This window comes from Sturnira hondurensis, unplaced genomic scaffold, assembly GCF_014824575.4.
Source record: "Sturnira hondurensis isolate 20B ecotype Veracruz unplaced genomic scaffold, ASM1482457v3 Scaffold0008196, whole genome shotgun sequence".
In the NCBI taxonomy this organism is placed as follows: domain Eukaryota; kingdom Metazoa; phylum Chordata; class Mammalia; order Chiroptera; family Phyllostomidae; genus Sturnira; species Sturnira hondurensis.
In genome coordinates, this window is record NW_028080827.1 from 20,519,892 (window position 1) to 20,531,539 (window position 11,648).

An 11,648-nucleotide genomic window follows, 5' to 3' on the forward strand; every position below is an offset into this window, starting at 1 on the left:
CGGAAAGGCCAACCCAAATGCTCTCTTGGGGAGGAGACAAGGCCAGTTTCCCTAGCTCTTGAGGACAGGAAGGATTGGGGGATTCATGTCCTTCCTCCCACAAGTGGAAGACGTCGCTTCTTACAAAGTCAGCTCTGTGGCCCTCGACGCTAGGAATTAAATAATTGGTGGGATAGGAGGGTAACACGCAGAGGAGCCGCGAATTCATTTCAAGTTGGCGGTCGCAGAGGCGGGTGGGTGATGCAGATTTCAATTCTGACTTTGTCACTCACTTGGACTTTGTGGCTTTGAAAGTGTCACTTTCCCTTTCTCTTGTTTGAACGTGTACTAACTTCTTGCTGTGAGCAACGCATCTGCGGTCAGGAACGGATAAACCCCACTGTAGCAGGGTTTCGGAGTGGGTGCAGGAGGTCAGTAAGTGGTGTGAAGCGGAAAGTACTGAATATTGTGCGGACAGAGACCTGGAGGGGTTGGGGTCAGACAGGCTTCTGGAGGGCAGACATCCCAGACGTGACTTTGGGCTTATGAGCTGACAGCGAAGTCTGAGCAGGAGTCGATAGGACACAGGGGGTGGAGAAGGGTGTTCCAGGCAGTGGGAACAGCCAGGCAGGAGGCCTGGCATCCAGAGGGACACCGGCATCTGGAGGAACAGAAACAAGTTCAGTGAGAGCGGCAGAGTGCTGGGTGAAGAGTAAGAGTTGACCCTGGGAAGGGACCCTGCCTTTGTCCTGAGAACTATTGGGAGCAGTACAAAGCTGTAGAGCAGGGGCGTGGCAGAGGCACATTGCATTTTAGACCTTTCCAGCCCCAGCGAGGGGATGGATGAGAGAAGGCGAGACTGGAGACTTGGGAGGAGGAGTGTGAGGGGTGCAGTTGTTCCAGTGAGGGCCTGTACTGCAAACAGTGACAGTGGGGAGAGAGTTGATGACATTGAGTCACGTGGAAAGTGTCCTAGCTGTGACTTGAATGTCGGGATGGGAAAATGGGAAGCAGGTTTGGGGCCACAATTCATCCTTGGGTGCATTAATCTTGAGGTGGGGCAGGAAGGCTGTGGTGCCCATGGATCTGAAGCGTGGGTGAGACCTGGGAGCTGGGCCCAGGGACTTGAGTGTCAAGGGAATAGTAACAATCAGAAGCACAGAGGATGCCTGGGGAGACAGTGTGCCTGTGAGAAGAGAACCAAGTGACAAAGCCCGACCAGAGTCTGGGAGGCAGACTGCCTGGGTTTCAGTCCCGGTTCTATTCCTCAGTAGCTCTGACACTGGGGTGCATTGCTCAACCCCTCCCAGCCTCAGTGTACTCATCTGTGAGGGGGAGAAGCCTGGGGCATGCACTGCATCAGGGTTGCAACGAGGAAATGAAGCAATGCACATGAAGCACTCGGCACAGAGCCCGGCCCTGGTGGAATTGTTACAGTGGCCTCCTACACCTGATGTTTCCTCCGAGATGTGAGGGGTGCGAGCTATGCCTATTCCATTCCACTTCCCTGTGTTTTCTCTTGGGATGCTTGTATTGGATTTTTCCTTCTCCTTTCATCAGAGCCTAAATGCCCTCTCTCAGCTGTGGATGGTGCCTGCATCCAGTCATTGTCCATCGGCCTCACACTGGGCTCTAGCAGCCAACAGGCCACACCCAGTGCCCACAGCGTGCAGTCCAGGCCCCTCCCTAGGGTGGCTGCTCCTCTCGTGTTCCACTGAAGGGTGCGCTTGCTTTATAGCTTTTTACCCTTTCTCGTTTGCTCTCCACCTGTCATAAGCAGAGCTGGTGATGTCCCTATTTTGAAGCAGAGAAAAATCAATCTCCTGAGCTGAAGTTGTGTGCCCAAGGTCAGGCAGTGTCAGCTTGGATCCCAGGTTTAATTTTGGTGAATCAGACCTTCCATCTGCAGATCGATCTGTGTATATACGTGAGAAGGAGGATTGAGGCTTCCTGCACTGACCCCAGTTTCTCATTTGCTATTGGCTTTGAAAGCCTGCTGGTCTGCTAAGGAAGGGACGTGAGGCACCCATGATGGAATCATGGACTTAGTGACACCCAGGGATGGGCTTTCAGCCATTAGAGGATGAGGCTGGGTGGAGGGGGCCTCTCTGACCCATTTAATCCTCCAATCCCTTAAGTACCAACAAATCTGTGTTCCGTCTGGAGCCAGCAGCTGGCCCTTGAGTGGAGAGGAGTCCAGGCTGAGGGAAGCCAGGCTTTCCAGAAAGAACAAGATGAAACTGCCCCCAGCCTGGTGGGATATGAGTCCTCTCTCAGCCCATCCGAACTCTTTAAAAACACCATCTGCATGAGCTCTCAGATTGTATGGAGATTCTCAGGGGAAAGGGGCGGGGCGGGGGGTAGAGCAAAGTTGGCCCAACCCCTGGACGCGGAGGGGTACACATTTTCAGGGATATTGCCTGTAACCCTCTGGGGACATGGTTCCTGCACACCAGAAGGGCAAACGGTCTCAGCTCTCTGAGCTGCCATTTCAGTGAACAGCAGCAAGGAACTTTTTAGCTGGAAAGGCCCTTTCAGATGATCCAGCCCAGTGGTTTCAACTTTTATTTTAGCAGATGTTCTTACTCTTTTTCAATGATAGCTGTACCCGATACTTTTTAATGCACCCCCTTAGCTCCTCTCAGCCACACCTCTCTCCCAGGTCCTCACCACTTGTTTCATTCCAGCACAAGCCAGTTGCACCCCCGCCCCCCTCTGAAATTCTAGCCTCAGAAGTGCAGGAGTGTCGGACACTCCATGGAGTGAACCTTTGACCAACAAGAGACGGGTTGGCACATACATTCTTTTCTCTTCCTTCTTTTGGAGGGACTTCCCTAAACTTCATGCAGCCTTGTTAAAGAAGGTTCCTCAAGATCTGGCATCTGCTGCTGCTCACGGTGGCCAGGTCAGCAGTGCACTGCTGTGCTCTTTGTCCTCCTCTGTCGCACTCCTTTTTCCTCTCGTCAGCTCTCCTAGCACTGCACACCCTCCTAAAATGTTAGCACGGATGCTTCCGCCTCAGACTCTGCCCTCAGGGAGCCCGGGCTAGGCCAGCATGTGACAGGGATGCTCAGTGTGTGAAACAGATACCAGTGGGGCTGCTCCAAGTGCAGGGAAGCAGGGCCCGGGTGGTGTCTTCTTTTCCCTAGTGGTTTCCAAGGTGATGACCTCCACAGGGCTCCCTGGAAAGCCTCTGATCTCATCCAATTCTGTCATTCTGCAGTTGAAGAAACTGAAGCCAAAGTCACATGCAAGTTAGAAGCAAAGCTAGGACCAGAGTACAGACTTCTAGCTTCTACTCCAGTTCTCTTACCATGAAGTCAATTTAAGAAATTAAAAAAAAAATCCCCCCCCCAAACATCTTCCTGTTTTGAAGAAACGGGGAGGACCTTCTGGCTTTGAAGTTCCCTGTTAGACTGTGGCCACCAGCTGGGAGGCATGACACACTGACCCCTGAACTCAGACATTGGGACCCAAGAGGGCAGACAAGGAGGAAATGGACAAGGAAGGGTCAGGTATGCCTGACATGGGGACCCCTGCATGTGGGAAATACATGTTATGCATGGTTAGAAGGCTGCAGGAGTACAGCCCCCAGGGTACTGGGGGAAGATTGAGGGGACACAGGAGGAGATGGACGCTGATTGTCCCTTTTAGCTGATGCACCTGTAGGATACCGTTCTGCAGGCTGAAGTCACTGTTTAGGAAGCTGGGAGGGTGCCCAGAAGTCACACTGTGGGGAAGGAGAAGAGGAGTTTGCCTCACGTTGCTTTCACTAAGATTCTTGTGGTCGCGACTGCCAGAAACAACTAGGGGACAGATCGATGACAAAATGGGATTCTCTGTTATAAAGGCACAGGTGCCTCTTACGGAATCTAAGCACAAGGACGCAGCTGGGCCTTGGGTACAGACAAGAACAAGTGGGAGTTAGAGGACCCAGGAAGTTACCTCCCTCCACCTGCTTGTGTTTCGTCCTTCTCTCTGAAGATTAGCTTTTCCTGCATCGTGGGGAGCATGACAGCTTCCAAGTTTGTCTCTCTTCCACCCAAGCATCAAGCAGAATGAGCCTGAGTTCCCATGGGGGCATTCCGGTTGGATCAGCTTCAGGCAGGTGCTCACCTGGGCCCATGAGGGAGGCCTGGTGGTGTACAACTCAGGCTGCTCCCTGTCTGACCAGATGGACAAGGTAGGGCGGAGAGGACTGCGTACTCACTTGGGCTTGCACACTTGAACAAAAGCCCGAGGTAGGAGATTCTGTGCTCTTCCCTCCCTCCTCCATGGGAGAGATCACGGTCTCCTATGTGTGGGTATAAACTCAACCCTTCTCCAGAAGCCTGCCTCCCCCATTGCAGCCCAGAGCTGAGCTGCCCCCAGCTACCCCGCTCCCTCCCATCTGCTGCTGAGAGCTGGCAGAAGCTGAGGGAGGATCCCAGGGCCTGCCAGTCTTCTACTGTCACATCAGTGTCACTTAAGTGAACACTGGCAACATTTACTTAAGTCTGATCTTAGACTCATTTTTCAGGCTGGTCAATGGGTCTTAATTCCTAAGGATTTGCTTCTGAGCCTGCGGTGCAAGATTCTAAAACCAGAATTCACATGGGGTTTTCTGTTTCTGGAGTTTATAGGTTCAAAGCCCAGAAAGGAATTCAGGGTCTTTTTCTTTCCTTTCACTCTAAATCGACTAACATTTCCTGCATAGTCGCTATGTGTTATGTGCCCTGGTCTCCAGGCTTTATGTGGATTATCTCATTTAATACTCACAACCCTAGGGGGAATGACTTTTGCCTTGCTTACAGATGAGGAAACTCAGACACAGAGAGGCTGATCATCCACCCAAGGCCACACAGCCTGTCCATGGTGTAGCCATTAAGTGAACCTGGGCAGCCTGCCTCTGGGGCCTGCCCTCTTCCAAATCATGGCCCAAACAGCCCAAACAGCCCAAACAGACAGGCCATGAAGGCTCTGGGGAGGTTCTCCCATAACCATGGCAAGCAGAGAGTAATACATAATCTGCTTTTAAAAACTGTTTTAAGAATTGTCCACCCTGAAATCTGGGAGGTTAGACTTTGACATTTAGTCGACCGTTGGACTGCTGCAGAGACGCAGACATTGGTCTTTAGAAAACCCAGGCTCTTCCTGGAGGTGGGCCTAACCCTGCAGGGGGCCTTCACTGGAGTGGGCAGTCATGGCGCCTAATGCGAGGGCTTTGAAGGGGAGCTTCAGGCCGGATCTGGCCCCATCCAGGCTGATTCAGGGCTGTGTAATCCCTGTAATCCTGGAAAAGCCACCCCAACTCTGAGTCTTGGTTTCTTTCTTTTTTAAAAAAATATTCTATTTATTTATTTTTAGAGAGTGGGGGAAGGAGGAAGAGGGAGAGAGACATTAATACATGGCCATTCCTTGCATGCCCCAAAATGGGGACGTGGCCCATAACCCAGGCATGTGCCCTGACCGGGAAATGAACCAGTTACTCTTTGGTTCACAGGCCAGCACTCAATCCACTGAGCCACACCAGCCAGGGCATGAGTCTTGGTTTCTTTACCTATAAAATGGGGACAATCACAACAGCCCCCTTCCGAGGTTATTGGGAGGCTCTTAGAAGGCGGTAGGAGTTTGTCAGCTCCTGATCATTGTCCTGGTGGCAAGAAATATGTTTCCCAGTGGGAAGCTCTGGGAAGACAATGCTTAATCCAGAGGAGGTGTCTAAGATTTGAAGTTCAACACCAGTGTGGGGTCATCTGAGGGATGGGGGTCACCCGGATTCCCTCTACCCCCACCAGGTTGTTTAATATCCTGTTCCCCATCATAGGAGTGATCCTGAATTCCTTCCTGGGCTTGGAACCTGTAGGTGCCCAAGCAGAAAACAGCATGTACGTTCTCGTGTTAGAACCCCAATCAAACTTTCCCCCCAGAGGCTTGGAACTCTTTTGAGACCCACTGACCTGCCTGAAAAATGAGTCTGAGGTTAAACTTAAGGAAACTTGGCTGGTCTCGGGTTTTATTGAGAATCATGAGTGCTTCAAGCCACATCATTTTTGTAAAAATCAGCTTTATTAAAATACAACTTGCACATAATAGACATTATTGAATTTAAAGTATTGTTCAGTGAGTTTTGACAAAGGCACATTCTCATATAGCCAGTAAGGCAGTCTGACACAGAAAAATTCCATCCCCTCAGAAAATTTCCTTGAGCCCTTTGCAGTCGCTTCTGCCACCCCAGGCCCTGACGATCCCTGACCTTTTCTCTCTCTCTTTTTTTAAGATTTTTATATTTATTTTTAGAGGGGAAGGGAAGGAGAGAGGGAGAGAAATATCAATGTGTGGTTGCCTCTCGTGCATCCCCCCACTGGGAACTGGCCTGCAACCCAGGCCTGTGCCCTGACTGGAAATTGAACGGCATTTGCTTGGTTCACAGGCCTGCGCTCAATCCACTGAGCTACACCAGCCAGGGCGACCCCTGACCTTTTCTGTGTTTTTACCTTTTCTGTGTTTTTCATTCTGTTTTCTCTACATTGCACATGAGTGGAGTCATCTAGCTTCTTCTGTCTGTGTATCTGCACTTAAGATTATGCTTCTGAAATGTATTTGCTGAGTTGGACGTACCAAGAGTTGGGTTCTTTTCATCACTGATGGAATTCTGCGGCCTGGATGTGCCTCGTTGGTCAGTGTCACCCCAGGGGAAGGGCGTTTGCTTTGTTTCCAGTCTGGGTGGCTGTGGGAAAGCTGTTGGGAATGTCCACATGTGGTCTGTGGTGTGGACCTGTGTTTCAGTTCTCTCCAGTGAATAAATGCCTCTTAGGTTCACGATGTTCAACCTTTCTCATCTCGTGGCATGCATAAATTAATACTAAAGTTCTGCGGCCCACTGAAAAGTGTATTTTTTGACAATCTGGCAAAAAGTAGGTATAATTTTGATTCATTCACACCAGACAGCTATTGTTATGTTGGCCATTGTCATTTTTTATTTGACAATCTAAAGGAAAAGAGGTCAGTGCTCCTGAGGAAATAGCCAGTGATTGCATGCTTTATTACTTATTTATTTTTTTAAGAAGATTGTATTTATTTTCAAAGAGAGAGGGGGAGGGAGGGAGAAGGAGAGGGAAAGAAACTTTGATGTGTAAGAGACACATTGGTTGGTTGCTTCTCGCACACCCCCAACTAGGGGCCTGGTTTGTAACCCAGGGCAAAGTGCCCTGCCCAGGAATCGAATCGGCAGCCCTTTGGTCTGCAGGCTGGCACTCAGTCCACTGACCCACACCAGCCAGGGCAGGCACAGAATGCTTAGAAAGTCTTGGGGCACACTGGTTGAAAATACTGTTTTAGGTAAATGGGATTGCTAGGTCATTGTAAGTATACGCATAACTTTGTAAGAAACTGCAGACTGTCTTCCAAAGTAGCCGAACTGTGTCAAGAGATAAATATATATATTTTTAATCCTCACTGGAGGAGGATGTATTTATTGATTTTAGAGAGAAGAAGGGGGAGAGAGAGAGAGAGAGAGATACCCAGTTGAGAAAGAAATATTGATCAGTTGCCTCCTGTCTATGCCTCGACCAGGAATCAAACCTGCGACTTTTCAGTGTACCAGACGATGCTCCAACCAACTGAACCACCCGGCAGGGCTCAAGTGATCTTTAATCTTGAAAACTTCTGATGCGCTGCATTGCAGGAGGAATCAAGAAAGATTGTGGACTACAGCAGAAATAAGCACGTTGATACCACACTGATGACTCCTATGGCCCCCGAGTTTCCTTATCCCTGCAATGTGAAAGGGGAGCTCTAAACCGGGTCGCCCACCCCCACCTCACCTGCGATCTTCCCCCGTGCTTCCGTGATCTTCCTGCACTGGGCTCAGGTCAAGGCGGTCTATACATAATGTATGGATTGCCTGGGAATTAAGTTTCCACACAAAGCAAAAAGCCCTACTTGGTTGACTTTAAATTAACTATTTATTTGTTTGGCTACAGGATCCTCCATCGAACAGTGGGCAAGTCATAATTATAAGCAGACCCAGCAGACAAAGCTGGGTCCCTTTTCCTAGCTAGACAGCAAACCAGAGCCCATTCTCAGTTGCCTGGCCAGTCAGTAAGCATTTATTGAGCTGCACCATGACCCCAACATTTCCTGCAACCGTATAGTCCTTCCCAACCATTGGGTGGATATTGTCATTGCCCCTTGGCAGGTGATTACACAGAAACTTGGAGATGTAAACCAAGACTTGGAGATGTGCCCAAGACTACCTGGCAGAAGCCAGAGTGGAGGCAGGAAGGACTTCCGGTGCTTCTGCCATTGCCAGTCCTTCCCTGGGGAACGTGGCAGGGAGCTGAGGGGCCAATATTAACTTGCATGAAATAAGACAATCCAGTTTTTCACTCAGGGCATCCCTGAAAACAGATAATAAACTGGCCGTTGCATAAAACTGTGTTTTCCCCATAAGAACATTGAGTTAGGACTTTGTTCCTGATTAAGTTCTTGACACACATGAAGTTGTGAAAATCTCATGTAAGCAAAGTTGTTACAAATGTAAACCTTTATAATAATTTATTTGTAAAACTCTGCTTGATCTTTATGAAACAGGCATGAAGGCATTGCAGACAAGGAGCCTTAATTCCATTGCAAAATAGTTCATGCAAAATGGAACACTTGTGTTTTTAATATAGTACAAAACTAAGGTGCTAGAAGTGGTGAGTGGTTAAATAAACATTTAATCAGAAATGACTATTTATGTTCAGAAAAGCACTAGAGAAAAATTCTGATGGCCTTGGCCTCTGTATAAAAAGCTGGACTGAGGTTTTGTACGTGACCTTATTTCTCCTTGATCAGGCTCTGACTCTCCAGGGACGGGGTCTGCAAATGAGCACCGGGGGCCTTTGAACCGCCTGAAATTGTGTGTGACACATTCTAAGGGTACTGTTTGTATGGAATGCCTCGCTTTCATCAGACCTTCAAAGACCTCTGTAATATAGCCAAAAGTTTGAATCAGTTGTTTCTTAGTTTTTTTTTCTGTTGCGAGCAGTAGCATTACCCTTATTCCGTTGATTTTAGAGGAGTGTTCATGTTGGAATCAATCTTTTCAAAAGTAGCCTGGATCTTCTGCTTTTGCAGTGTGATGGACTAGAATCCCTGAAGGGCCCCCTCCATATAAAACAACTGGGTCCTGGGGAAAAACATTTTTAATGTATTGTTGGGTTGCAGGAAGTAGGGGAAATCTCCAAGGCCCCTCACCACTAAAATCAAACAAAAAATCATGGACCTGAGATGAGTAGGAAGCCCTGACTGGGAAGGAAAAGTAAGGTTGGATGGCTTTGAGGCCCATGCTCATTTCATCTGCTACTAGGAAGCTTGCCTGTGGGCCAAGCCAGTGTAAGGATCTGACTCAAGACTCTACCTTAGCTCAGGTGTCTGAGGAATTAGGTAGTGTCACTGCTCACCCCTATACCTTCCATTTCTGAGGTCTCCTTTGCATTACAGAGAAGCAGAAACTACATTTCCCAGAATCCTCTGCCACATGGGGTTCCATCAGGCTCTGCTCCAACCCACCTTGAAAACTTCTTTGCCACCCAGTGGGGTATAACCACATCTTCTCCAGTGAAGTCTGAACCCCAGCTTTGGGGTGGGAGCCACCCTTCAAAGTCTGTTTTCCAGTTCTATATTTCTTCATATATCTTATAGTTCTTTATCATAGCTTAATAATTCCTTATATTAAACATTCCCTGTTTAGCTCTTTCTCCTGACTGCCTGCCCTTAGTCCCTGGAAAGGCAAGAAGCAACCTTCCGAGGCACAGGAGAGCTTCACCCAGGGGCAGCTGATGGTTGGAATACATAGAGTGTTTGGCTTCCACTTTCTTAGTGAGATCCTGACAGACAGAGGCTAACAAGCCCAGGATGGTAGACATGTTGGCTCCCGGTAGAAGCAAAGGCACATGTTCAGAGTTTCCTCTGTTGCTTAGGTGCTCAGGACTCATTTGTTTATTGAACAGACATTTGTTGAGCACCTATTATGTATCAGTTCCTGTTCTGCATGATGGGGATATGGCAATGAACAAAACAAAAATACTACCTTACACTTTGACTGAAACATATCATCAAACACAGAAGAAAATAAGCCACCATGTAATAGACCAAAATGATGACACATTTAGATTCCTGATGTTTTTAGTTATTGCAATTATCAGACAGAAGTTACAGGAAATGAAGATAAAAGATAAAAATAGGATATAAGATAGGAAATGTTTAAAGAAATAAAACATGGGGTCACAAACAAGGGACCAAGAATGATAACAAGGATTGGATAGATGTAAAGAAATTGGGATTATTATACCTCGTCAGTGAAATTGTAAAATGGTACATGCTCTATGGAAAACAGCCTGGCAGTTTCTCAGTGTTAAACGTAGAGTTACCACATGACCCGGCAATTCCCATTCTAGGTACGTAACCACGAGAATGAAGATACATGGCTACACTTGTACATGAACGTTCACAGCAGCGGCATTCATGAAATCCAAAAAGTGAGAACCATCAAAATGCTCTGCAACCGGTAAACAGATAAACAAAATGCGGTGTGGCTACCCAGCGGGCTCTCATTTGGCCGTGAGGAAGAACAAAGTACCGACATTTACTACAACGCGGATGAATCTTAGATGAACCTTATGCTAAATGAAAGAAGGCCGGATCTACAAAAGGCTGTGTGTTGCAGGATTCCACTTATATGACATGTGCAGACAAATCCGTAAAGACAGAACATTGATCAGTGGGTTTTCGAGGACAGATGTAGAGGAAAGCTGGTAGAGACTGCGGATGGGTACGAGGTTCTTTAGGGGGTAATGGGAATGTTTAGAATGTTTCAGAGAGTGGTTTCCACAGCTGCTGGCCTGCAGCTGTTCTGCTGTGGCAGTTACGGCTCTTCTCTGTGGGGAAGGAATTGTTACGCAGTTAAACGCCTCTGTCTAGGCAAAACAGAAAGTGGGCATACGTGTGACAGACACCGAAAAAAAAAAAAAAAGAATTGGAGAGTGGTACTGGTTTCACAAGTTCTATGACTATACTAAAATCCAATGAACTGTACACTTTCAAGGGGTAAATATTATCCCTTGTGAATTATATCTCAATAAAGCTGTTGTTAAAAATAGGCAAGGCAAAGAGGCTGTTGCACATGACCAAATATATCTGAAAAGGAAGCAAGCAGAATTTAACAACTTGTTGAGATTAAAAATTCAATAAACAGGCTAAGTAACAGATTAAATGTAGCTGAACAATGAATTAGCGACTGAAAGACAGATTTGAAAAAGTTACCCAGAATGCAGAGAATCAAGGAAATGAAAAATTTGAATGAGGGGTTAAAGAAAAGGGAGTATAAAATGAGAAAACCTAAGAAACACCCAACCAGAATCCCAGGAGAAGAAAAGAGAGAATAAAGGAGAAGCAATATTTGAAAAGCTAAGAATAACTAAGAATAACTAAGAACTGATGAAAGACATGACTGTGATCCTATAGATACAGAAAACACAACATATATCAGACAGGTCAAATCAGAGACACCCACACCTGGACAAACTGCAGAAGAACCACGGAGCACTGAAGTCAAAGAACTTTTCTTTTTTAAACTATTGATTTTAGAGAGATGGGGCGTGGGGAAAGAGAGAGAGAGAAACATCTATTGTTGTCCACTTATT

General features: G+C 47.4%; 1 non-coding gene across 1 annotated transcript; it reads left to right on the forward strand.

Moving 5' to 3' along the window:
* The first annotated feature begins 10,831 nt into the window (after positions 1-10,831).
* LOC118992659 (small nucleolar RNA SNORA41) lies at positions 10,832-10,963 on the forward strand. Its single transcript, XR_005067678.1, has one exon. It is a non-coding gene; the product is annotated as a small nucleolar RNA SNORA41 (small nucleolar RNA).
* The last annotated feature ends 685 nt before the right edge of the window (positions 10,964-11,648 follow it).